General features: G+C 42.5%; 1 protein-coding gene across 1 annotated transcript in view; it reads left to right on the top strand.

The window, feature by feature from the left end:
* Positions 1-27,663, top strand: part of LOC137383327 (probable helicase with zinc finger domain) — a 429,894-nt gene that overhangs the window by 730 nt on the left and 401,501 nt on the right.

The following is a 27,663-nucleotide window of genomic DNA, read 5'->3' as shown; positions in this document are numbered from 1 at the left end:
TGTCACTTGGTGTATTAGTTTGAATGCACTGTGAGGAAATCTCATTTCCATCAATATTCTTGAATTTTTTATGGTAGTCTTAATGCCTCCCATCAAGTTTCTTCTGTTGTTGCCATCACTTGCAACCACGAGTGCTTTTTCCTAGTTTACACAGCTCACAATGTTCATTGCAGATACAACCCAAGTTTGGAAGGATAGAGTTTACAATTGTGCAGCTCGGGCAGAAAGGGAATGGGTGACCGCTAGGCAGAGTAGAAGAACTAGGCAGGTAGTGCAGGAGTCCCCTGGGTCCATCTCCCTTTCTACCAGATTTTCTGCTTTGGATACTGTTGGGGGAGATGCTTCTCAGGGGAATGCAGCAGGAGTCAGATCTGTGGCACCACGGGTGGCTCAACTGCACAAGAGGGGAGGAAAAAGAGTAGGAGAGCTATAGTGATAAGGGGATTCTATCATAAGGGGTACAGAAAGGCATTTCTGTGGCTGCAAATGTGACTCCAGGATGGTATGTTGCCTCCCCAGTGCTGGGGTCAAGGATGTCACTAAGCGGCTGCAGGACATTGTGAAGGGGGAGGGTGAACAGTCGGAGGTCGTGGTTCACATTGGTACAACGATGTAGGTAGAAAGAGGGATGAGGTCCTGCAACAAGAATTTGGGGAGCTAGGTAGCAGATTAAAAAGCGGGACCTCAAAAGTTGTAATCTCTGGATTACTCCTGGTGCGAGGTGCTAGTGAGTATAGGAATAGGAGGCTAGAGCAGGTGAATGCATGGCTGAAGAGATGGTGCAGGAGGGAGGGCTTTAGTTTCTTGGACCACTGGGTCTGTTTCTGGAGAAGGTGGGAGTCTGTGCAAGTTGGACGGGTTGCACCTGAACCAGAATGGGACCAACATCCTTGCAGGGAGGTTTGCTAGTGCTGTTGGGTGGGGGGTGGTTTAAACTAATTTGGCAGGGGGATGGGATACAGAGTGGAGGTACATCCAAATAAAGAAGAGAAACTAAGTCAGTTTGGAAGGCAGAGCAAATATAGACCTGTTAAGGCACAAGAGAATAATATAAGGTTGGATTGCATCTATTTTAACACCAGGAACCTTACAAGTAAGGCAGATGAATTGAGGGATAAAAACAAGAAATGCTGGAAATGCTCAGCAGGTCTGGCAGCATCTGTGGAGAAAGAAGCAGAGTTAACGTTTCAGGTCAGTGACCCTTCATCTGAACTCTGACCTGAAACATTAACTCTGCTTCTCTTTCCACAGATGCTGCCAGATTTGAGTATTTCCAGCACTTTTTGTTTTTATTTCAGATTTCCAGCATCTGCAGTATTTTGCTTTAATTTTGAGATGAATTGAGAGCATTGATTAACACATGGGAATATGATATTGCTATCACAGAGACATGGTTGAGGGAAGGGCAGGACTGGCAGCTCAATATTCCAGGGTATAGAATCTTCAGGTGTGACGGGGTGGTGTAAAAGAGGAGGTGGCATTGAACTATTGGCCAAGGAGTTAATTACTGCAGTAAGGAGGGATGATCTCTTAGAAGGTTCCTCAAATGAGGCCATATGGGTAGAACTTAAAAACAAAAAGGGGGTAAAGCCTTGCTGGGAGCGTACTACAGGCCTCCAAACATTCAGGGAGAGATAGAGGAGCAGATATGTAGGCAAATCTCAGAGAGGTGTAGTAATAGTAGGGGATTTCAACTTCCCCAATATTAGAGGGGATCGTCTTAGTGCAAAAGGCTTAAAGGGGGCGGAATTCTTAAAGTGCATTCAGGAAAGTTTTTTGAGCCAGCAAGTAGAAAGCCCGACACGAGAAGGGACGGTACTGGACCTAATCTTAGGCAATGAAGCCGGACAAGTGGTTGGAGTGTCAGTGGGGGAGCTTTTCGAGGATAGTGACCATAACTCTGTAAGATTTAAGGTAGTTGGGGGGAAAAGGACAAAGATGGACCGGAAATAAAGGTACTGAATTGAGGGAAGGCCGATTTCAATATGATCAAATAGGATCTGGCCAAAATGGACCGGGAGCAGCTTCTTGTAGGAAAGTCCAGATCAGACCAGCAGGAGTCATTCAAAAAAGAAGTAGAGTTCAGGGCCAACATGTTCCCGTAAAGGTGAAGGGTAGGACCAACAAGTCCAGGCAACCCTGGATGTCAAGGGATATAGAGGATTGGATAAGGGAAAAAAAAAAGAAGGCTCATAGCAGATTTCGAGCGCTGAAAACAGCGGAGGCCCGACAGTAGAAAGTGTAGGGGTGTACTTAAAAACAAAAGTAATAAGGAGAGCGAAGTGGGGACATGAAAAAACACTGGTGGGCAAGATAAAGGAAAATCCCAAGGCGTTTTATAAGTATATTCAGGGCAAGAGTATAATCAGGGAAATAGTAGGGCCCATTAAGGACCAAAATGGCAATCTGTGTGTGGAGCCAGAGGACGTAGGCGAGGTTTTAAATTAGAACTTTTCATCTGTTCGTTATGGAGCAGGATGATATAGGTGTAGAGATCAGGGAGGGGGATTGTGATATAATTGAACAAATTAGCATTGAAAGGGAGGAGGTAGTAGCAGTTTTAGCAGGCTAAGAAGTGGATAAATCCCCACGCCCAGATGAGATATATCCCTGGCTGCTCGGTGAGGCAAGGGAGGAGATAGCAGGGGCTCTGACACGCATTTTCAAATCCTCTCTGGCCACAGGAGAGGTGCCAGAGGACTGGAGGACAGTGAATGTGGTACCATTATTCAAGAAGGGTTGCAGGGATAAACCAGGTAATTACAGGCCAGTGAGTAGGGAAACTATTGGAAAAAATTCTGAAGGACAGGATTAATCTCCACTTGGAGAGGCAGGGATTAATCAAGGATAGTCAGCATGGCTTTGTCAAGGGGAGATTATGTCGAGCAAATTTGTTTGAATTTTTCGAGGAGGTGACTAGATGTGTAGATGAGGGTAAAGCAGTTGATGTAGTCTACATGGACTGCAGTAAGGCTTTTGATAAGGTCGCACATGGGAGATTGGTCAAGAAGGTAAGAGGCCATGGAATCCAGGGCAATTTGGCTAATTGGATCCAAAAGTGGCAGGAGGCAGAGGGTAATGGTCGAGGGTTGTTTTTGTGAGTGGAAGCCTGTGACCAATGGTGTACCACAGGGATTGGTGCTGGGCCCCTTGCTGTTTGTAGTGTACATTAATGATTTAGAAGTGAATATAGGAGGTATGATCAATAGGTTTGTCGATAACATGAAGATTGGTAGTGTTGTAAATAATGAGGAGGAAAGCTTTAGATTACAGGATGATATAGATGGGCAGAGCAGTGGCAAATAGAATTTAATCCTGAGAAGTGTGAGGTGATGCATTTTGGGAGGACTAACAAGGCAAGGGAATATGCAATGGATGGTAGGACCCTAGGAAGTACAGAGGGACCTTGGTGCACTTGTCCATAGATCACTGAAGACAGCAGCACAGGTAGATAAGGTGGTTAGGAAGGCATAAGGGATACTTGCCTTTATTAGCCGAGGGATTGAATATAAGAGCAGGGAGGTTATGATGGAGCTGTATAAAACTCTAGTTCGGCCACAGCTGAAGTATTGTATACACTTCTGGTCACCCCACTATAGGAAGGATGTGATTGCACTGGAGAGGGTGCAGAGGAGATTCACCAGGATGTTGCCTGAGCGGAAATGTTCCAGCCATGAAGAGAGACTGGACAGGCTAGTAGGGTTATTTTCCTTAGAGCAGAGAAGGCTGAGGGGGGACCTGATTGAGGTATACAAAATTATGAGGGGCATAGATAGGACAGGGAGGAAGAAACTTCTTCCCTTAGCGGATGTGTCAATAACCAGGGGGCATAAATTTAAGGTAACGGGCAGGAGGTTTAGAGGGGATTTGAGGAAAGATTTTTTTTCATCCAGAGGGTGGTTGGAATCTGGAACAAACTGCCTGAAGAGGTGGGAGAGGCAGGAACCCTTAGAGTATTTAACAAGTATTTAGATGAGCACTTGAAACTCCATAGCATACAAGGCTACGGGCTAAGTGTGGGGAAAATGGGATTAGAGGATAGGGGCTTGATGGCTGGCTTGGACACGATGGGTCGAAGGGCCTGTTTCTGTGCTGTATAACTCTATATGACTATAAGCTGGGTGTTTTTCCAAAGCTTAGTGGGACACCGTATGAGCGCTTAGTATACCTATCTTTATATCTTATTGACATGGTAATGAAAACAGAAATAGTGTAAAGGCTGATTTTAAAGAAGGCATTTGGGCATAATGTTGGTTATTCTCAAACTGACCAGGGTTGAGAACATGGAAGAAAAATCCTCTGCATAAGTTTTAATGGTTATGCATTAAGTTGGCGTTTATTGCAAGGGGAATCAAATAGACAAACATATGAATTAGGAACAGGAGTAGGCCACTCGACCCCATCGAGCCTGCTCCGCCATTCAGTAAGTTCATGGCTGAACTGATTACTCCACATTTCCAATTATCCCCGATAACCTTCCACCCCCTTGCTTATCAAGAATCTATCTACATCTGCCTTAAAAATATTCAAAGACTCTGCTTCCACTGCATTTTGAGGAAGAGAATTCCAATGACTCATGACCATCAGAAAGAATTTCTCCTCATCAGTCTTAAACGGTGAACCCCTTATTTTTAAACAGTCACCCCTAGTTTGAGATTCTCCCGCAAGGGGAAACATCCTTTTCACATCCACCCTGTCAAGATCCCTCAGGATCTTATATGTTTTAATCACTTCGCCTCTTATTCTTCTAAATTCCAGCGGATACAAGCCTAGTCTGTCCGATCTTTTCCACCCATTCCCGGTATTAGTCTAGTAAACATTCTTTGTACTGCCTACAGCGCATTTACATTCTTCATTAAATAAGGAGACCAGTTCTGTACACAGTACTCCAGATGTGGTCTCACCAATGCCCTGTGTAGCTGAAGCATAACCTCCCTACTTTTATGTTCAATTCCCCTCGCGATAACATTTTATTAGCTTTCCTAATTACATGCTGTACCTGCATGTTAACCTTTTGTGATTCATGCTTTAGGACACCCAGATCCCTCTGCATCCAGAGCTCTGCAATCTCTCACCATTTAGATAATATGCTTTTTTTATTCTTCCTGCCAAAGTGGACAATTTCCCACTTTCCCACATTATACTACATTTGTCAGGTCTTTGCCCACTCACATAACCTATCTATATCCCCTTGTAGCCCCCTTATGTCCTCTTCACAAGTTACTTTCCGACCTATCTTTGTGTCATCAGCAAGTTTAGCAAACATATCTTTGTTCCCTTCATCCAAGTCATTTATATGAGTTGTAAAAAGTTGAGGCCCCAGCACATCCCTGTGGCCCACCACTCGTTACATTTTGCCAACCAAGAAAAGACCCATTTATACTTACTCTCTGTTTCCTGTTAGCTAGTCAATCTTCTATCCATGCCAATATGTTACCCCCCACACCATGAGCTTTTATTTTCTGCAATAACCTTTGATGTGGCACCTTATCAAATGCCTTCTGGAAATCTAAGTACAGTACGTCCACCTTTATTCCCCTTTATCCACAGCACATGTAACTCCCTCAAAGAACTCCAATAAATTGGTTAAACATGATTTCCCTTTCACAAAACTATGTTGACTCTGCCTGATTGCCTTGAATTTTTCTAAATGCCCTTCTATAACATCTTTAATAATAGCTTCTAACATTTTACCTAAGACAGATGTTACGCTAACTGGCCTATAGTTTCCTGCATTCTGTCTCCCTCCCTTTTTGAATGAAGGAGTTACATTCGCTATTTTCCAATCTAGAGGAACGAACCTTCCCCGAATCTAGGGAATTTTGGAAAACTAAAACTAACGCATCATCTATCTCAATAACCACTTCTTTTAACACCCTAAGATGAAGTCCGTCAGGACCTGAGGACTTGTCAGCCTGCAGCTCCAACAATTTGTTTAGTACCACTTCCGTGGTGATTGTAATTTTCTTGCATTCCTCCCTCCCTTCCATTTCCTGACTTAGATCGAATACTGGGATGTTACTTGTATTCTCAACAATGAAGACCGATGCAAAATATCTGTTCAATTCATCTGCCATCTCATTATTATCCATGACTAATTCCCCAGACTCAATTTTTATAGGACCAACGCTCACTTTGTTAACTGTTTTATTTTAAAAATATCTATAGAAACTCTTACAATCTGTCTTGTATAAATATAAAAGTAGGGATGTTTTACTGCAGCTTTACAGGACTTTGGTGAGACCACATCTGGAGTACAGTTTTGGTCTGCTTATTTGAAAAAGGATAGAATTGCATTAGAAGCAGTTCTGAGAAGGTTCACATGACAAATTCCTGGGATGAAGGGCTTATCGTATGAAGAAAAGCTGAGCAGGTTGGGCTGATACCCATTAGAGTTTACAAAAATGAGAGGTGATCTTATTGAAATATAGAAGATCTTGAGAGGACCGGACAGAGGGTGGTTGCTGAAAGGATGTTTCCTCTTGTCAGGGAGACTAGAACTAGGGGGCAGGGTTTAAAAATTAGGTCTCCCTTTTTAAGACTGAGACGAAGAGGAATTTTTTTTTTCTCACGGTCTTTTTGTGCAATTCTCTTCTCCAGAAAGCATTGGAGGCTGGGTCATTTGAATTTATTCAAGGTTGAGTTAGAGAGATTTTTGATAGACAAGGGAGTCTAGGGTTATTGGGGGTGATGACAGGAAAGTGGAGTTGAGACCACAACCAGATCAGCCATGATCTTATCAAATGGTGGAGCAGGCTCGAAGGGCCGAATGGCTTAGTCCTCCTAAGTCCTATGTTCGTAAGTCTGTCTTCAGTCTACAATGCTGTGTGGTGTAACTGCAGTTCCCTGCTCTACTTGCTGCTACAAAAAATGACTGCATAAAAAATAAAATTAAGAAAAAACTGTGGGTTTGAATATTCAATTGGATAGATTACTATCTGTTCAGACTTGTAGCACCAACAGAACAAAGTTACGATGACTTGATTTAACAGCATTTTTAACACAATGTATACCTATATAGATAAGAATATGATAACTTATACGAAGGGAGACCTGGTCATCCTCTGTCATATAAAAAGGAAAAATGCTGGAAATATTTAGCAGGTCAGGCAGCATCTGCAGAGAAAGAGAGTTAATGTTTCAGGCCGATGACCTTTCATCAGAACCTCTTAGTTGTATTCCATAACAATATTAACTGGGATAGTTTTAGTGTGAAAGGAATTGAGGGAACAGAATTCTTGAGGTGCGTTCAGGAAAGTGTTTTTGCCCAGTATGTAGTAAATCCAAGAAGAGAAGATGCAGTTTTAGACTTAGTTTTAGGAAATTAAGCTGGGCAGATGGAAGGAATGGCAATGGGTGAGCATTTTGGTGGTAGTGATCATTATTCAGTCAATTTTAACTTAATTATGGAAAAGGACAAGGATAGAACAGGAGTTGGAGTTCTCAATTGGGGCAAGGCCAATTTTACTAAGCTGAGGAGTTACTTAGCAAATGTGGACTCGATACAACTACTTGTGGGTAAATCAGTGTCAGAGCAGTGAGAGGAATTCAAAGGGGAGATTCAGGGGGTACAGAGTAAACACGTTCCCACAAAGAAAAAGGGTGGGATGGCAAAATCTAGAGCCCCAGGGGTGTGGAGGAGCTTACAGGGTAAGATAAGGCAGAATAGGGCGGCACAGTGGCGCAGTGGTTAGCACCGCAGCCTCACAGCTCCAGGGACCCGGGTTCGATTCCGGGTACTGCCTGTGTGGAGTTTGCAAGTTCTCCCTGTGTCTGCGTGGGTTTTCTCCGGGTGCTCCGGTTTCCTCCCACAAGCCAAAAGACTTGCAGGTTGATAGGTAAATTGGCCATTATAAATTGTCACTAGTGTAGGTAGGTGGTAGGGAAGTGTAGGGGCAGGTGGGGATGTTTGGTAGGAATATGGGATTAGTGTAGGATTAGTATAAATGGGTGGTTGATGTTCGGCACAGACTCGGTGGGCCGAAGGGCCTGTTTCAGTGCTGTATCTCTATTCTAATCTAAATCTAATCTAAAAGGAAAGCATGTCCTACACAGAATTCAATACTACAGAAAGCTGAGAGGAATATAGAAAGTGGAGGGGTGAAATCAGGAAAGCAAAGAGAGGGCATGAAAGAATATTGGCAAGTAAAATCAAGGAGAACTCAAAGATGTTTTATCAATACATTAAAAGTAAGAGGATAACTAAGGAAAGAGCAGGGCCCATGAATGACCAAAAAGGTAACCTATGTGTAGGGGCAGAAGATGTTGGTGTTGTTAATGAATACTTTTACATCTGTCTTCACAAAAGAGGGAGATGATGCAGATAGTGCAGTTAAGGAGGAGGAGTGTGAAGTATTAGATGTGATAAACATAGGGAGAGAGGAAGTATTAATGGGATTTGCAGATGAAATGTACCTCAGCCTGTTAAAAGAAGCAAGAGAGGAAATAGTGGAAGGTCTGGCCATCATTTTCCAGTCCTCAATGGATACATTTGTGGTGCTGGAGGATTGGCAAATTGCTAACGTTGTACCTCTGTTTTTTTTGAAAAAAAGGGAGTGAGGGATAGACCGAATAATTACAGGCCAGTCAGTCTAACCTCAGTAGTGGGCAAATTATTTCAATCAATTCTGAGATAGGATAAACTGTCACTTGGAAGGGCACAGATTAACCAAGGATTGTCAGCATGCATTTAAGGAAAGATCTTGTCTCACTAACTTGGTCAAATTTTGGGTACAAGAGGAGGGAATTGTACAATGTATTGAATAGTGAAAGTTTAAGTGCATATTTGAAGAAAATTACTGAGTATTGTGACTTGGGGAGTTAGGTATAACAATTTTATAAACCGTGTAATGTTTGGAGGTGCTGTTTAAAAATAAACTTCACATTCGTATACCAATTAGTGGGTTATAAAATTACTTGAACCTGTGGTTTATTCATTGTATTGACATGCCTGCTTTTGTATAAAGGGGATGATTTTTGAAAGTGTTGTACCCTGGAATGATTCTGAACTTCCTGTCATCGTATCATAAAATTTTATAGCAGAGGTGGACAATTAAGCACATTGCATCTGTGCCAGCTCTCTAAAAGAGCTTTGTATGATCTCAGCCCCCTGCTATTTCCTCACCCTTTTTAAAAAAAAAACCCTTTATTCTCACTGCTTCTGCTGTGTCGTCCATGTCCGAAACAAGGCTCCTTCGACAGCACCTTCCAAACCAATGATCTCTACCTCTAGAAGGATGAGGGCAGCAGGTGCATGGGAACACCACCACCTGCAAGTTTCTCTCCAAGCCACACATCATCCTGCATTGGAACTATGCTGCTGTTCCTTCACTGTCGCTGGGTCAAAAACCTGGAACTCCCTCCCTAGCAGCACTGTTGGCGTACCTACAGCTCAAGGACTGTAGTGGTTGAAGAAGGCAGCTCACCACCTTCTCAAGGGCAATTAGGAATGGGCAGTAAATGCTGGCCTAGTCAGCAATGCCCACATCCCATGAACTAATTAAAAAAAAAACGCTTATTTTTACAAGATGATGCCTGCCTCTCCTTTCATTTTTTTTTGATAATTTGTTCTTGGGATGTGAGCGTTGCTGGCAAAGCCAGCATTTATTGCCAATCCCGAATTGCCCTTGATAAGGTGGTGCTGAGCTGCCTTTTTGTACTGCTGCAGTCCATGTGGTTTGGGTACACACAATGCTGTTGGGGAGTTTCAGTATTTTGACCCAGCGACAGTGAAGGAACAGTGATGTAGTTCCAAGTCAGGATGGTATGAGACTCGGAGGGGAAATTGCAGGTGGCGGAGTTCCTGTGTGTCTGCTGCCCTTGTCCTTTGAGGTGGTAGAGGTCGTGGGTGTGGAAAGTCCTATCAAAGAAGCCTTGGTGAGTTGCTGCAGTGCATCTTGTAGATGGTCGACACTGCTGACACTGTGCACCGGTGGTGGAGCGAGTGAATGGGGGTGCCGATCAAGCAGGCTGCTTTGTTTTGGATAGAGTTACACAGCCCTTTGGCCCATTGTGTCCGTGCCAGCCATCAAGCCCCTATCCATTTTAATTCCGTTTTCCAGCACTTGGCTCGTAACCTTGTATGCTATGGCATTTCAAGTGCTCATCTAAATAATACTTAAATGTTGTGAGGGTTCCTGCCTCTACCACCCCTTCAGGCAGTGTGTTCCAGATTCCAACCACCCTCTGGGTGCAAAAATCTTTCCTCAAATCCCCTCTAAACCTCCTGCCCCTTACCTTAAATCTATGCCCCCTGGTTATTGACACCTCCGCTAAGGGAAGAAGTTTCTTTATATCTGCCCTATCTATGTCCGTCATAATTTTGTATACCTCAATCAGGTCCCCCCTCAGCCTTCTCTGCTCTAAGGAAAATAACCCTAGCCTGTCCAGTCTCTCTTCATAGCTGAAATGCTCCAGCCCAGGCAACATCCTGGTGAATCTCCTCTGCACCCTCTCCAGTGCAATCACATCCTTCCTATAGTGTGGCGACCAGAACTGTACACAGTACTCCAGCTATGGCCTAACTAGCGTTTTACACAGCTCCATCATAATCTCCCTGCTCTTGCCTTTATTAGCCGAGGCAGAGAATACAAGTATCCCATATGCCTTCCTAACCACCTTATCCATCTGTGCTGCTGCCTTAAATGATCTATGGACAAGTGCACCAAGGTCCCTCTGACCCTCTGTACTTCCTAGGGTCCTACCATCCATTGTATATTCCCTTGCCTTGTTAGTCTTTCCAAAATGCATCACCTCACACTTCTCAGCATTAAATTCTATTTGTCACTGTTTTGTCCAACTTACCAGCCCCTCTATCGTCCTGTAATCTCAGGCTTTCCTCCTCACTATTTACGACGCCCCCAATTTTCATGTCATCTGTGAACTTACTGATCCTACTTCCTATATTCACATCTAAATGATTAATGTACAGAAACAGCAAGGGTCCCAGCACCGATCCCTGTGGTACACCACTGGTCATAGGCTTCCAATCACAAAACAACCCTTGACCATCGCCCTTTGCTTCCTGCCGTGAAGCCTATTTTGAATCCAATTTTCTAAATTGCCCTGTATTCCATGGCCTCTTACCTTCTTGACCAATCTCCCGTGTGGGACCTTATCAAAAGCCTTACTGAAGACCATGGAGACTACATCAACTGCCTTACCCTCATCTACACATCTAGTCACCTCCTCGAAAAATTCAGTCAAGTTTGTTAGACTTGATCTCCCATTGACAAAGCCATGCTGACTATCCTTGATTAATCCCTGCCTCTCCAAGTGGAGATTAATCCTGTCCCTCAGAATTTTTTCCAATCGTTTCCCTACCACTGATGTTAGACTCACTGGCCTGTAATTACCTGGTTTATCCCTCCGACCCTTCTTGAATAATGATACCACATTTGCTGTCATCCAATCCTCTGGCACCTCTCCTGTGGCCAGAGAGGATTTGAAAATTTGTGTCAGAGCCCCTGCTATCCTCCCTTGCCTCACATAACAGCATTTATCTTATCTGGGCCTAGGGATTTATCCACTTGTAAGCCTGCTAAAACAGCTACTACCTCCTTCCTTTCAATGCTAATTTGTTCAATTATATCACAATCCCCCTCCCTGATCGCTACACCTACATCATCATTCTCCATAGTGAACACAGATGAAAAGTAATCATTATCCTCCGATTCCACACACACATTGCCACATTGGTCCTTAATGGGCCCTACTCTTTCCTTAATATACTTATAAAGCACCTTGGGATTTTCTTTTATCTTGCCCGCCAGTGTTTTTTCATGCCCCCTCTTTGCTCTCCTAATTGCTTTAAGTACCCCCCCTCTCTCTTTCCATACTTCTCGGGCCTCTGCTGTTTTCAGCGCTCTGAATTTGCTATAAGCCTCCCTTTTTTTCCTTACCCAATCCTCTATATCCTTGACGTCCAGGGTTCCCTGGACTTGTGGGTCCTACCCTTCACCTTTACGGGAACATGTTGGCCCTGAACTCCTACTGGTCTGATGTAGACTTTCCTGGTTTATCATATTGAAATCGGCCTTCCCCCAATTTAGTACCTTTATTTCCGGTCCATCTTTGTCCTTTTCTATAACTATCTTAAATCTTACAATTATGGTCACTATCCCCGAAATGCACCCCCACTGACACTTCTACCACTTGTCCAGCTTCATTCCCTAGGATTAGTTCCAGTACCACCCCTTCTCTTGTAGGACTTTTTACGTGCTGGCTCAGGAATCTCTCCTGGTTGCACCTTAAAAATTCTGCCCCCTTTAAGCCTTTTGCACGAAGACTATCCCAGTTGATATTGGGGAAGTTGAAATCCCCTACTATTATTACCCTATTATGGATGGTGTCGAGCTTCTTGAGTATTGGAGCTGCACTCATTCAGGCAATTGGAGTGTATTCCATCACATTCCTGACTTGTGCCTTGTTGATGATGGGCAGGCTTTGGGGAGTCGTGAGGGTTCTTTTCATTTTAACAAAGGTTTTATGATAAATATTTTATGTCATATTACATTTTACTGGATCAGTTTATTTTACACACCTAATATATATTGGAAGAATTGTTACTACAGAGGAAATATCTGCTTCCATTCATAGTTTTATTTTCATAAATCTGTTTGCTATTTAATTTATTGTGATAACTGAAGTTTTTCGCACTATTTATACAGCAAACCTGCAAGCTAAATCTTTCTTTAAAAAAAAACATGAATGACATTTTGTTGAAATGAGTTGTGGTACAAAAGATTTGGGAGTCAGGAGGTGGGTTACATGCTGCAGAATTCCCAGCTTCTGAACAGCTGTTGTACCCTCCCTATTTATATGACTAGTTCAGTTAAGTTTCTGGTTAATGGTAACACCCAGGATGTTGTTTGGGTGGGGGCATGTAATTCAGTGGTGGTAATTCCATTGAATGTCAAGGGCAGATGGTTAGCTTCTGTCTTGTTGGAGATGGTTGGCACTTGTGTGGCGCGAATGTCACTTGCTACTTATCAGCCCAAGCCTGAATGTTGTCCAAGTCTTGCTGCACGAACTGTTTCAGTATTTGAAGAGTTGCGAGTGGTACTGAACACTGCAGTCATCAGTGAACATCCCCATTTCTGACCTGATGGGAAGGTCATTGATGAACCAGCTGAAGATGATTGGGTCTCGGATACTATGCTGAGGAACTCCTGCTGAAATGATTGGCCTCCAACAGTTACAACCATCTTCTTTTGTGCTAGGTATGACTCCAATCAGTGCAGAGCTTCCCCTTGATTTCCATTGATTTTAAATTTTGCTCGTGTTCCTTGATGCCACATTCGGTCAGATGCTTCCTTGTTGTCGAGGGTTGTCATTCTCGCCTCACCTCTGGAATTGAGCTCTTTTGTCCATGTTTAGATCAAGGCTGTAATGAGGTCTGGAGCAGAACCCACACTGAGCATCAGTGAGCAGGTTGTTCTTGTTAAGTGCTGCTTGATAGCACTGTCAGCAGCACCTTCCATTACTTTGCTGATGATTGAAAATCGGCTGTTGGGCCAATAATTGGCCGGATTGGATTTGTCCTGCTTTTTGTGGACAGGACATGGCTGGAAAATTTTCTACGTTGTCGGGTTGTGTCTGTATTGTAGTTGTACTGGCACAGCTTGGTTAAGGGTGCAGCCAGTTCTGGAACACAAGTCTTCAGTACTGCAGCTGGGATGTTGTCAGGGTCAATTTTTGCAATATTTTATCACAACCTGTTATTGTTTGGAGTATTGCTTTTAACCTTCTTTGTTTCGATGTAATATCCCAATTTCTCTAGTCTCTGCTCATAGCCTAATCCTCTCACCTCAGGTATCAGCGAATTTCGTCTACGTTTTTGCCATAGTCTTGACATCCTCATTCAGTCTTGGAATGAGCCACAATTTGTCACAGTTAAACTTTGGGAAGACTAAAACCATCGTCTTAGCTCAGCTACAAATTTTGTACTTTTTGACAGCGACTCTATTCACCCCATCCCATGTTCCATGTTCACTTGTTCAAACTGAACCAGAAGGTAGAGAACCTCGGCTTCCAATTTGTGCCTGAACTGAGTTTTTGACCATGTCCTTTCCATCACAAAGACCACTTGCTTTCAGCTATAACATTGCCCACTTCAGTCCATCTGCAGTTTAAGCCTTCATTCATGCATTTATCGGTTCTAAACTCAACCATTCCAATGTTTTTTCTCATTTTCCGCCTCCTGTAAACTTGCTCAAATAAAACACTGCTGCCCGTATTCTATCATACAGCGAGTCGAGCTTTCTCATCTTGCCTATTTTTGCAAACCTACATTGGCTCTTTATCCTTCAATGCTTTAAATTATTTAAAATGGTCATCTTTGAGTTTGTCCCTTGTCCCTCTCTTTCTCTGCGAACTCCTGCAGGCTTGCAACTTCCCCTCCTGTCCTGGTTCTCTGTTCCTCTGACTCTGGCTTATGGAAAGTCAGTGGCATTTTGAACAAGCTAACACTAGAGAAGCGTGACAAGCTATGCTTTGAGCTCCTCAATGTGTGTGTAGACACTATACTGGTTTTAAAAGGGATTGTTGTAGTAATGTTTCACTCTCCTCCTTTTCATCCTCGCATCATGTGGCTCTACCTTCAGCTGCCGAGGTCCAACATTGTGGACTTCCATTTTTTTTAAACTCCTTTTCTGCTCCAACTCCCTTTCACTTTGGCCTCTTCGGCCAAGCTTTGGCTCACCCAGCTGTGGCTCAATTGGTAACACTCTCACCTCCGAGTCACCAAGGTTCCGATTTCAAGTCCCACTCCAGGGCTTGAGCACAAAAGTTAAGACTGACACTCCAGGGAGCTCTGCATTGTTAGTGGTGCTGCCTTTTGGATGCGTCGTTAAACTGAGGTCCCAGCTACTTGCTTGGGTGGATGTAAAAGATCCAAAAGCACTGTTCTGAAGAAGAGTAGGGGAGGTATCCCCGGGTGTCTTGCACAATATTGATCCCTTGATCAGCATCACAATAACAGATTATTGGGCGCTATCACGTTGCTGTTTGTGGGACTTTGCTGTGCGCATACTGACTGCCGTGTTTCCTGCATTACAGAAGTGACTACACTTCAAAAGTACTTCATTGGCTGTAAAGTGCTTTGGGCGGTCTGGTGGTGAAAGTTGCCATATAAATGCAAGTTTTTTTTTCTCTTTTCACCCATCCTAATCCCTCCTCTTGATGGAGTGTCCAGTGCCCGAATTTTGCGGTCAGTGATGAAGCATGGGCATCACTATTGACCTTGAAAAAAGCTGCCCATAGAGATCTAGTGATTTCGAAGGTATGGTTTCTCCTTTCCTAAGTGGGCCCACATCAGAGACGCCATCTATGAGTCAGCTTTGATCACCTACGGCAAAAGTGCGAAGAGAAATGCAGACTGTTTTCAATCTCACTTTGAAGAGCTGGAACCTGTCATAGCCGCTAAGTGCATTGCACTGTTGAACTACAAGAAAGCCCCCAGCGATTTAACATCCGCAGCTCTTAAAGCAGCCAGAAGCGCTGTGCAAACAACTACTGGCAACACCTATGCAGTCATATTCAGCTGGCCTCAGACACCGGAAACATCAGAGGAATGTATGATGGCATGAAGAGAGCTCTTGGGCCAACCATCAAGAAGATCGCCCCCATCAAATCTAAATCGGGAGATATAATCACTGACCAACACAAACAAATGGACCGCTGGGTGGAGCACTACCTAGAACTGTACTCCAGGGACAATGCTGTCACTGAGACTGCCCTCAATGCAGCCCAGCCTCTACCAGTCATGGATGAGCTGGACATACAGCCAACCAAATCAGAACTCAGTGATGCCATTGATTCTCTAGCCAGTGGAAAAGCCCCTGGGAAGGACAGCATTACCCCTGAAATAATCAAGAGTGCCAAGCCTGCTATACTCTCAGCACTACATGAACTGCTATGCCTGTGCTGGGACGAGGGAGCAGTACCCCAGGACATGCGCGATGCCAATATCATCACCCTCTATAAAAACAAAGGTGACCGCGGTGACTGCAACAACTACCGTGGAATCTCCCTGCTCAGCATAGTGGGGAATGTCTTTGCTCGAGTCGCTCTGAACAGGCTCCAGAAGCTGGCCGAGCGCGTCTACCCTGAGGCACCGTGTGGCTTTCGTGCAGAGAGATCGACCGTTGACATGCTGTTCTCCCTTCGTCAGATACAGGAAAAATGCCGTGAACAACAGATGCCCCTCTACATTGCTTTCATTGATCTCACCAAAGCCTTTGACCTCGTCAGCAGACGTGGTCTCTTCAGACTACTAGAAAAGATTACTAAGTATCATCACCTCATTCCATGACAATATGAAAGGCACAATTCAACATGGTGGCTCCTCATCAGAGCCCTTTCCTATCCTGAGTGGTGTGAAACAGGGCAGTGTTCTTGCACCCACACTTTTTGGGATTTTCTTCTCCCTGCTGCTTTCACATGCGTTCAAGTCCTCTGAAGAAGGAATTTTCCTCCACACAAGATCAGGGGGCAGGTTGTTCAACCTTGCCCGTCTAAGAGCGAAGTCCAAAGTACGGAAAGTCCTCATCAGGGGACTGCTGTTTGCTGACGATGCTGCTTTAACATCTCACACTGAAGAGTGCCTGCAGAGTCTCATCGACAGGTTTGCGGCTGCCTGCAATGAATTTGGCCTAACCATCAGCCTCAAGAAAACGAACATCATGGGGCAGGACGTCAGAAATGCTCCATCCATCAATATTGGCGACCACGCTCTGGAAGTGGTTCAAGAGTTCACCTACCTAGGCTCAACTATCACCAGTAACCTGTCTCTAGATGCAGAAATCAACAAGTGCGTGGAAAAGGCTTCCACTGCTATGTCCAGACTGGCCAAGAGAATGTGGGAAAATGGCGCACTGACACGGAACACAAAAGTCCGAGTGTATCAAGCCTGTGTCCTCAGTACCTTGCTCTATGGCAGCGAGGCCTGGACAACGTATGTGAGCCAAGAGCGACGTCTCAATTCATTCCATCTTTGCTGCCTCCGGAGAATCCTTGGCATCAGGTGGCAGGACCGTATCTCCAACACAGAAGTCCTCGAGGCGGCCAACATCCCCAGCTTATACACACTACTGAGTCAGCGGCGCTTGAGATGGCTTGGCCATGTGAGCCGCATGGAAGATGGCAGGATCCCCAAAGACACATTGTACAGCGAGCTCGCCACTGGTATCAGACCCACCGGCCGTCCATGTCTCCGCTTTAAAGACGTCTGCAAACGCGACATGAAGTCCTGTGACATTGATCACAAGTCGTGGGAGTCAGTTGCCAGCGTTCGCCAGATCTGGCGGGCAGCCATAAAGACGGGGCTAAAATGTGGCGAGTCGAAGAGACTTAGTAGTTGGCAGGAAAAAAGACAGAGGCGCAAGGGGAGAGCCAACTGTGCAACAGCCCCGACAAACAAATTTCTCTGCAGCACCTGTGGAAGAACCTGTCACTCTAGAATTGGCCTTTATAGCCACTCCAGGCGCTGCTTCACAAACCACTGACCACCTCCAGGCGCGTATCCATTGTCTTTCGAGATAAGGAGGCCAAAGAAGAGAAGAACATGTAAATCTCGTGCCAAGTCAAGAGTATGTTTTGGCGTGCAGGGACAGTGTTGTCAGCAAGCAGCCAATCGCTTTGAAGTATTCACACACAGCAAACGAGAAAGTTAAAAGCACTTGATAGGTTTTTAATTTAAATGTTCAGATAAAATACTGAGATTGTGGAAAGGTGCTATGTAAATGCAAGTTTTTTTTTCACTAACCCACATCTTTTTATACCTTAATTGTCAATTAATGACGTACTGTGGCCTCGAGAATTATACCTAATAATGATGTTGAGCTGACTGATCTATAGATACCTGGTTTATCCCTTTTGTGACCAGGGTGTTAGATTGGTAACCCTTCAGTTGTCTGGCACAATTTCCATATCGAAGGATGTTTGTAAGATTGTGGCCAGACTCTTGTTTTTTTAAAACTGACTTTCCTCAGCATTTTAGTGCATACCAACAGGGAACAGTGCCTTTTCCGCTTTGAGTTCTACCAGTTTTTTCGTAAATATGTTATGGAGTTAGTTCTCTAGTGTATTGGAATGAGTACAGAGATAAACAGCAATTAAACTTAAGTTGATAGAAATTGATAGTCTGTTAGAGGAAAAACTCGAAGTTCAAACCAGGCTGGATTCAACCATGATGGCTTTTGAACTTAGAAAAGTGAGGAATCACTCAAATATTTAATCATTTATCAAAACAGCAGCTTTGATTATAATGCCTGCTGTATAGTCAGAATCACCTCTGTGCTTTATTGGTGGTTGGAGGAAAGGAAACAAATACTGGAACTAGATAAGGGAACAGATGCCCAGCATTGGATGTAGGGAATAGAAGACCTGATCAGAATAATTGTTTGAAAAGGTGGCCGTTGTGAAAGAGGAGAGGACGAGCGGTGTAGGGGTTTAGGGAGGGTGTTCATTGTCGGGTTGAGGGTACTGTCATGTTTCCCCTAAGCAGGAGAAGATTGCACAGAAAGTCTACAATTACCAACACAGGTTGGAATCTCAAACCTGAAGGGAAGGCCAAGTCATAGAGTCGTACAGCATAGAAACAGGCCCTTGGGCCCACCGCATCCATGCCAAACATAACGCCTATCTATACTAATCCCACCTGTCTGCATTAATTCTATATCTCTCTATGCCTTGCTCATTCAAGTACCTGTCCATATGCCTCTTAAATGTTGCTACTGTTCCTGCTTCCACCACCTCCTCAGGCAGCTCATTCCAGATACCCACTATTCTTTGTGTGAAATATTTACCCCTTTGATCCCCTTTAAACCTTCTCCCTCTCTTAAATCTATGCCCTCTAGTTTTACTCACCCCTACCATGGGAAGCAGACTCTGGCTATCTACCCTATCTTTGCCTCTCATAATTTTATATACCTCTATCATGTCCCCTCTCAGCCTCCTTCGCTCCAGGGAAACCAGACCCAGCCTATCCAATCTCTCTTTATAACTCAAGCCCTCCAGACCAGGCAACATCCTTGTGAATCTTTTCTGCACCCTCTCTAGCTTAATCACATCTTTCCTGTAGTGTGGCGACCAGAACTGTACACAGTACTCCAAATGTGGCCTAACCAACGTTATGTACAACTGTAACATGACGTCCCAACTCTTGTACTCAAAGTCATGGGGTCTTTTTTTTCTTCCAAGTACCTCACCCCTTTTCTTTAATAGTAAGTTGTATTGTAAAATTCTTTTGATGTGTTTTTTTTAAAGTAGGAGATGCTGAAAGAGTCTGTTGTCTTCTGGGCCATTACAGTGATGTCAGTTATAAATAAGGTAGTTGTGAGCTTCCATGCAGCTCCGTAGCAAATGATGGTTTGTGAAATTTCAAACTTGTGTATGAATCTCTGCAGAGCAGGGCGATTCTGTGAAGTGACGAGGCAGAGAAAATTTGTATTCACAGCCAGTAAGTTAGTTTGAATTTGTGCCTCCTCCTGTTTGCTTTCAGATTCATTCTGGTATGCAGACAGATGGTCTTAGTCACATTGCTGGAATAGGCCTAGCAAGAGGGAAACTCGATTTGAAGATCTTCATGTTGGAATAAGTTAGTTTGCAAATTCCCTGATTTTCAAGAGTTATTCATACAGTGGCTATGTCTGTTGCAATTTGTACTACAGCCTTGTATAATCTTGTGCTAGATTTGTGATTTTTTTTTTTAATTCCAAGAGAAGTTATACTTTATTTCTCGTATGCTCAAGACTCACTCATCTCACATAACATTGGGTTCAGTTATTTGCACATGTTTGCATTATGCCTCTATATTCAAGTTGTCATGGTCCTATAGTTTTTTTTCCTGGGAATATGCGGTTTCCCTTTAAGGTTTGTAAAGGATCAGTATTGCTTTAAGAACCTGGATGCTTCAGGAGTTATAGAAAGGTGCATTTTCGTTGCCTTAGAAACAGCCATTTGGAGACTGCGATTCAAAGGGTGCATTCTCATTACCACAGAAACAGCCACTGGGAGTGAATCTCATGCGATACATTTGCTTCAACTCAATTTTGAACTGGCTTATTAGTTGAAGACCATTTGTTCTAACAGAACACACAGATACAGAGGACACAGCTGTGATGAGCACACCTGAAAAAGAGCTCTCAACCAGTTAAACTGAAGGAAGATGATTTTAGTCTGTTTAATTATTATTTGTCAAAATTCTCGAAGTCAAGCCAAAACGGAGATCTTTGGTAATTTAAATTGAAGGAAGGGAAGTTAGACTGTGACAATCTTTGATCCCTCAAAAACTCTAAAGTCAGATTGACTCTGTTGAAAGTGTTTGCAAGTCGTTAATTGTTGAAATGCGCTGGAGAAGGAAGCAACATTCTGTGAGGACTTCAAGCAACATTGGACTGTAAATTTGCAAGGACTCTAATTTTTTCCATTTTAAATATTTCTATCTTCATAGTGTTTAAGAATTTAGTTCTTCTAATTAAAGAATTAACTTGTTGATTTCAAGTCACCTGGTTTGGTTAGCCTCATTCGGGGGTTAATAGATGGTACAATTTGGCTGGGTCTTTCTTTAATTTGGCAAGTTTTAAATGATATGTTAGGTGATCTGTGGAGCGACAGGATTGAATTATCAGTGCGTTTCTCCCACCACAATCAGAATTGTATATTTTGATTGGGGTCTTTGACTGGAGCGGTCGGTTGTAACAAAGTCCAGATCTTTTATACAATTATTGAGAACTGTAATGGTGACAATGATATCCCTTGGGGATGCCAAAGTTTACACCCCTCAAATCTGAAATGGCCTTTACCACTTTTTGTGTCCCACAATCGACTTTCCATCTGTGCTGTCACACTCCCTTTAATGCCATGTTCCCTAATTTTATCAACAAACCTCTTATGTGACATCTCATCGAAGGCCGTTTGAAATGACATTTGCACAATGGCAAAGTTTATGACCTTTATTGAGACATACTCTTACATTATATCTTTTAAGCAATTGTTTAACTTAATTTTATTCGTGTTTTGTGATATCTTGAGATTGTGAAAGGTGCTGTATCAATGCAAGTTCTTTTTTGTCACTAACCCACATCTTTTTATAGATCAATTGTCAATTCATGACGTACTGTGGCCTCTAGGATTCTACCTAATAATATTGAGCTGACACCTCCCTTGGAGAGGAAGAAACAAATTTAGCTTGAATTTAACAAGATAAAACTTAATGAGAAAAACAGTTAATATTTGTGTCCTGAATTGTGGATTTATGCTTGGTTAAACCCATTGCATGTGGTGGTTGAATAAATCACAATGGTTAATTAATTGTGAGCATTCTTCGTGTCAAGATAGAGCAAAGTGCATCTGATTACCAATATGTGCACTGCCAACCTGAAAAAAATGGCAAGTGCTGAATAAAATCATTCTTCCGAAACTATATTAGCTTACTGTAAAAAAAAAACTGTAGCGTTAGTTTGAATACTATAACCTTGCATTTCAGTTAATAGTTTTACAGCTTTATCTGTACCTTATGGCGACATTATTGCATTGTGATCACTTCCATGTATCTGTTAGTCAATATAGTTTTTTTTTGTGGCCTGAGCTCTGTTTTATTGAGGAAATATGTTGGTGAAATGGCAGAAATTAGGACAGTTTAGACTCAAAATGCATCTTCTACATCATTTTACCTATTTCTAAGGTTACTGATGAGTGAGGTGCATCTTGTACCATTTTTGATTAGCACAGTTAGGTGGCAAGAATTAATCAGTCCTGAGGAATAACTTGCTGTATAAAATAAAATTTACATTTCCATGGGTGTATTTGTTTTCTTCTCCACTGCTGCTCCCACTCCAAAAATATATATTTAAAAAAAAAAAATTCTCCTTTTTCTTGCTCAGTGCTGCATGTCTGCAAATCTTGAGTTGCTGTATAAATTCTGATGCATGTTTTATGCAAACTGTAGTTTTTACATTGTTTAAATTGGGAGAAAAATGACAGTTGTGGCATTTTATTTTGTGTTCTATTGCTAAGGGAAGGCAGATTTTTAAGCCAGTTATTTACATTGTGTCCGTTATTTGACAGTATGGACACTGTAACAGACAATAAGTCCTTCTTGGGCTACATAAGTAAAATGCAACTAAGGCAGTGCTTGTGTACTGACATCATTTCAAGTTTCACCACCTATTTCTGGACCGAGAGTAGTCAGGGGATGACCTGATTTCTTTCCTGTAACTGCTTTTGAGAGTCTTTCTCTTGAGCGATACAAAGGAGTCCCCTAATTTATTTTGCCCTCTCCCTTTCCCTCCTCCCACCCCTGTTTCCCATTATCTTTTTTTCTACACGCCACCACCCACAACAATCCATTAGAATTTGGAGCTTGTGTAGGGATTGAGGATGGTGCAGTATGTTGGTACGGCCAGTGAATTCAAGTAGTTGTCCTAAGAAGTCTTGTTACAAACGCAAAATACTGCGGGAGTTAGAAATCTGAAACAAAAATGGAAAATGCTAGAAATACTCAGCAGGTCAGGAAGTATCTGTGGACAGAGAAACAGAGTTAACATTTCAAGTCTGTGACCTTTTCATCAGAACTCAGTGAAGCCTTGAAGGAAGAGGAGTGGGTAGGATAACCTAGTGGGTGTTAATAGGCTCGCAATTCAGAGGCCTGTCCAATAATTCAGAGATTGAGTTCAGTTTAAGTATATGAATTCAATGGCAAACAATGAACATCAATGGGAAACATTTAAAATGGTATTCAACAGAGCCCAGGAAAAATATGTTCTGCAAAAGAAAACAGACTAAATGCTAATGAGACACCATGGTTGAATGAAGATATAGGGAAAATTGAGGGTAAGGAAGGGGGCATATACTAAGTATATGGACAGCAGAGGAGAGCAAGATGAGGGAGAATACCAAGAGACTAGGACAGAAGGCAAATAGGAACTATTAAATTATCAAGGAACAATAAACAGAAAAAAATCTAGGAATGACCAAGTGGAGGCATTGTTACACATATTTAATGTTCCATTAGAAAAAGATTTGGTGCCAGAGGACTGGCTGTTATACCTTTTTATTTAAGAAGGGATGTCCACGAAACTGTAGATCATGCATCTTAGTATTGATATTATGAAAAGTAATGGAATCGCTAATAAAGGAGAAAATGGAAAAATATACAGAAACTAAAAATATAATGTTTTTAGTCAGCAGGGATTTCAAAAGGAAATGTCTTGAACATACTGTCATGGTCATGTAGTTTTTTTTGCGGGAATACGCGGTAGGCCCTTAAGGCTTGCAAGGGATCAGTATTGCTTCAAGTATCTGGAAGCCTCAGGAGTTATAGAAAGGTGCATTTTCGTTGCCTTAGAAACAGCCATTTGGAGACTGCGATTCAAAGGGTGCATTCTCATTACCACAGAAACAGCCACTGGGAGTGAATCTCATGCGATACATTTGTTTCAACTCAATTTTGAACTGGCTTATTAGTTGAAGACCATTTGTTCTAACAGAACACAGATACAGAGGACACAGCTGTGATGAGCACACCTGAAAAAGAGCTCTCAACCATTCAAACTGAAGGAAGAGGATTTTAGTCTGTTTAATTATTATTTGTCAAAATTCTCAAGTCATGCTAAAACGGAGATCTTTGGTAATTTAAATTGAAGGAAGGGAAGTTAGACTGTGACAATCTTTGATCCCTCAAAAACTCTAAAGTCAGATTGACTCTGTTGAAAGTGTTTGCAAGTCGTTAATTGTTGAAATGCGCTGGAGAAGGAAGCAACATTCTGTGAGGACTTCAAGCAACATTGGACTGTAAATTTGCAAGGACTCTAATTTTTTCTATTTTAAATGTTTCTATCTTCATTAGTGTTTAAGAATTTAGTTCTTCTAATTAAAGAGTTAATTTGTTGATTTCTAGACACCTGGTTTGGTTAGCCTCATTCGGGGGTTAATAGATGGTACAATTTGGCTGGGTCTTAAATTTGGCAAGTTTTAAATGATATGTTAGGCGATCTGTGGAGCGACGGGATTGAATTAACTGTGTTGGTCCCACCACAATCAGAATCGTCTATTTTGATTGGGGGTCTTTGACTGGAGCGGTTGGTTGTAACAATACAAACATACGAATTAGGAGCAGGAGTAGGCCACTTGGCCCTTTGAGCCTGCTCAGCCATTCAATAAGTTCGTGGCTGAACTGATTACTCCACATATCCACCTACCCCCAATAATCTTCCACCCCCTTGCTTATCAGCAATCTGTCTACCTCTGCCTTTAAAATGTTCAAAGACTCTGCTTCCACTGCCTTTTGAGGCAGAGAATTCCATCTTCTCACGACCCTCAGAAAAAATTTCTCCTCATCTGTCTTAAATGGGCGACCCCTTATTTTTAAACAGTGACCCCTAGTTCTAGATTCTCCCACAAGAGGAAACATCCATTTCACATCCACCCTGTCAAGACCCCTCGGGATCCTATATGTTTTAATCAAGTTGCCTCTTCCTCTTATAAAAACCAGCGGATACAAGCCTCGCCTGTCCAATCTTTCCTCGTAAGACAGCCCGCCCATTCCAGTTATTAGTCTAGTAAACCTTCTCTGTACTGCCTCCAGCACATGTACATCCTTCCTTAAATAAGGAGACCAGTACTGTACACAGTGCTCCAGATGTGGTCTTATCGATGTCCTGTATAGCTGAAGCATAACCTCCCTACTTTTGTATTAAATTCCCCTTGTGGTAAACAATAACATTCTGTTAGATTTCCTAATTATATGCTGTACCTGCATACTAACCTTTTGCGCTTCATGCACTAGGACACCCAGATCCCTCTGCATCTCCGAGCTCTGCAATCTCTCACCATTTAGATAATATGCTTTTTATTTCTTCCTGCCAAAGTGGACAATTTCACACTTTCCCACAGTATACTCCATTTGCCAGGTCTTTGCCCACTCACTTAACCTATCTATATCCCCTTGTAGCCCCCTTATGTCCTCTTCACAAGTTACTTTCCGACCTATCTTTGTGTCATCAGCAAGTTTAGCAACCCGACTGTCATGACCAGGTGAGAAAGATGTTTAGGAGTCTTTTACTGTCTTCACCTGGTCTTATTGTTACAGGGTTTAATTTTAAACAGTGTTTTGAGCTACCCCTTTGTGAATCCTTGTTCACAGCTTTCCAATTATAAGGCTAAGAAATGAGTACACTAGGTTTTCTTGAGGTTTAAAGAAGAAAAGTGAAATTTCTTAAACGTAAGCTATAATACGGTTAACGCCTACGGATAAAGGACACGCCCACGCTATCAGTCACACAGAATACACACATGCAAATGCGGACAGAAAAGAGCAGAAGAAAAATAAAATGGAGAGGTTTGAGGCAGTCTGTAAAATGGGGTTTCTTGTTACTGTTTCTGTATTTCCAGCTTGCCTTAGAGTCCTTGATTGTAGATAGCTCTTGCTTTTCGTTGGGGCTCCGTATTCTTCTTAAACCTTCTTCACTATAGGAGACTTTTCTGTCTTGGTGTTAATATGTCTTCAATGGTTCCTGAAGCTGGTGAGAGTGAGAAGAGAGCAGACAGGAGAGAGGTGTTCTCAGTCCAGGAGCTAACAGCCTTCTGATTTCAAATTCCTTGTTGGAAGTTCAAATTCAAAACAGCCAACAGTCATGTGACTAAACTGGGCTGACAACATCTGTTTGTGTATTCGGCCATCTTAGTAGTTAACCTGGAATGCTTCAACGTCTGGTAATCAAAAGTCCATTGTGGATTAAATTGGAGCAGGGAATAGCTCCTTTCTCCTGTTGATATACTGATGGTCTCTCTCTAGCCAGTCTTCAATTGTTTTTTTAAAGCAAGTTCTTTCTTCAACAATATTTTAAGATCAATGTTCATGTGGCGAAATTAATTTTCCTTATTCTTGGCAGGCTGGGGCTTGCCTGATGCATACCTTTGGTCCCTTCATCTAAGTCATTTATATAAATTGTAAAAAGTTGAGGCCTCAACTAAGGAGGTCAAATTACTTAGAAAATAAGAACATGAATGGGGTAGAGGAGCAAAGAGGTCTAGGAGTACAAATGCACAAATCACAATAGTTGCAACACAAGTCAATAAGGCAATAACAGAAGTAAACCAACCACTGGTTTGTTTTGAGGGATGGAATTGAAAAATAGAGTGGTCACGCTCAACTTGTATTGAACCTTGAATAGCTTACATTTAGAGTACTGTGTACATATGCCATATAAAAATGTTATTGAGGCACTGGAGAAGGTGCAAAAAAGACTTGCAAAGATAATGTCAACTGCAGGATTATACACCTCAGAAAAGGTTGAACAAGTGGTTTTTTTTCTTTTGAAAAGAGAATGCTGAGGGGTGAATGAACAGAGGTTTTGTAAAATTTATTAAGGGTTTTGATAGTCGTCAGTGAGTGTGGAAGAGCAAAACTAGAGGCCAGCAACATAAGATAGTCACCAAGAAACCAAATAGGGAGTTCAGAAGAAACTTATTTACCCAGAGAGTGGTGAGAATGTGGAACTAATTACCATGGAGTAGTAGAGGCGAATAGTATAGATGTGTTTAAGGGGAAGCTAGATATGCATATGAGGGGAATTCGAGGGTTATCTTGATAGCTGAGGAAAGATGTGAGGAAACTTGGAAAATAAAAGCCAGCATGGTCTGGTTGGGCTGTATGGTCTATTTCTGTGCTATATATTCTATGTAATTGTTTAAAAACATGTCAGGAAACTGTAACAGGGAATAACCCGTGATCTCAGTACCAATGACTGAAGTTATCAGATTATTTTAAAAACCCAACTAGACAAGTTTAGTGAGGTGGCAGATGGAGCCTAATGTGGGGGAAGTGGGAGATTATTTGCTTTGGTGTTAAGAATAGGAAAGCAGAATATTTTTTAAAAGACATGCAACTTGTAAATGTCAATATTCAGTTTGACTTGTACAATGAACACAGAAAGTTAGCATGTAGGTGCTGCAAGCAGTTAGGATGGCAAATGACATGTTGGCCTTTATTACAAGGAGATTGGAGTCCAAGAATAAAGGTCTTGCTTCAGTTGTGCAGGGCTTTGGTGAGACCATAACTGGAGTAATGTGTGCAGTTTTTCTCCATATTAAAGAAAGGATATACTTGGATTTGAGGAGGTACAGCGAAGGTTCACTAGATTGGTCCCTGGGATGAGAGGGTTGTTCTGTGATGAGAGGCTGAGGAAATTGGATCCATGTTCTTGAGTTTAGAAGAATGAGGTGATGTCATTGAAACATAGAAGATTCTGAAGGGGCTTGAAAGAGTCGATAGTGAGAGGTTGTTTTCCCTAGTTGGGGAATCTAGAACACGGGGACACAGTCTCAGGATAAGGGGCTGATCATTTAGGACAGAGATGAGAAATTTCTTCACTCAAAGCGTGGTGTATCTTTGGAATTCTCTACCTCAGGGTTGTGGATGCTCCATTGATGAATATATTTTAAGGCTGAAATAGACTTTTGTTCTCCGGGAAGCGAGGGATATGAGGGGCGGGCGGGAAAGTGCAGTTGAAGCTGAAGATCAGCCATGACCGTATTGAATGACACAGCAAGCCCAATGGGCCATATTGCCTACTCCAGCTCCCATTTCTTATATTAAGTTCACTAGAACTGCAACAACACCTTGCATTTACAAGGTGCCTCTAACGTAAAACATTCCAGAGT

The sequence above is a fragment of the Heterodontus francisci genome, chromosome 24, assembly GCF_036365525.1.
Source record: "Heterodontus francisci isolate sHetFra1 chromosome 24, sHetFra1.hap1, whole genome shotgun sequence".
Lineage (NCBI taxonomy): Eukaryota > Metazoa > Chordata > Chondrichthyes > Heterodontiformes > Heterodontidae > Heterodontus > Heterodontus francisci.
This window is presented reverse-complemented; position numbering and strand designations above follow the sequence as displayed.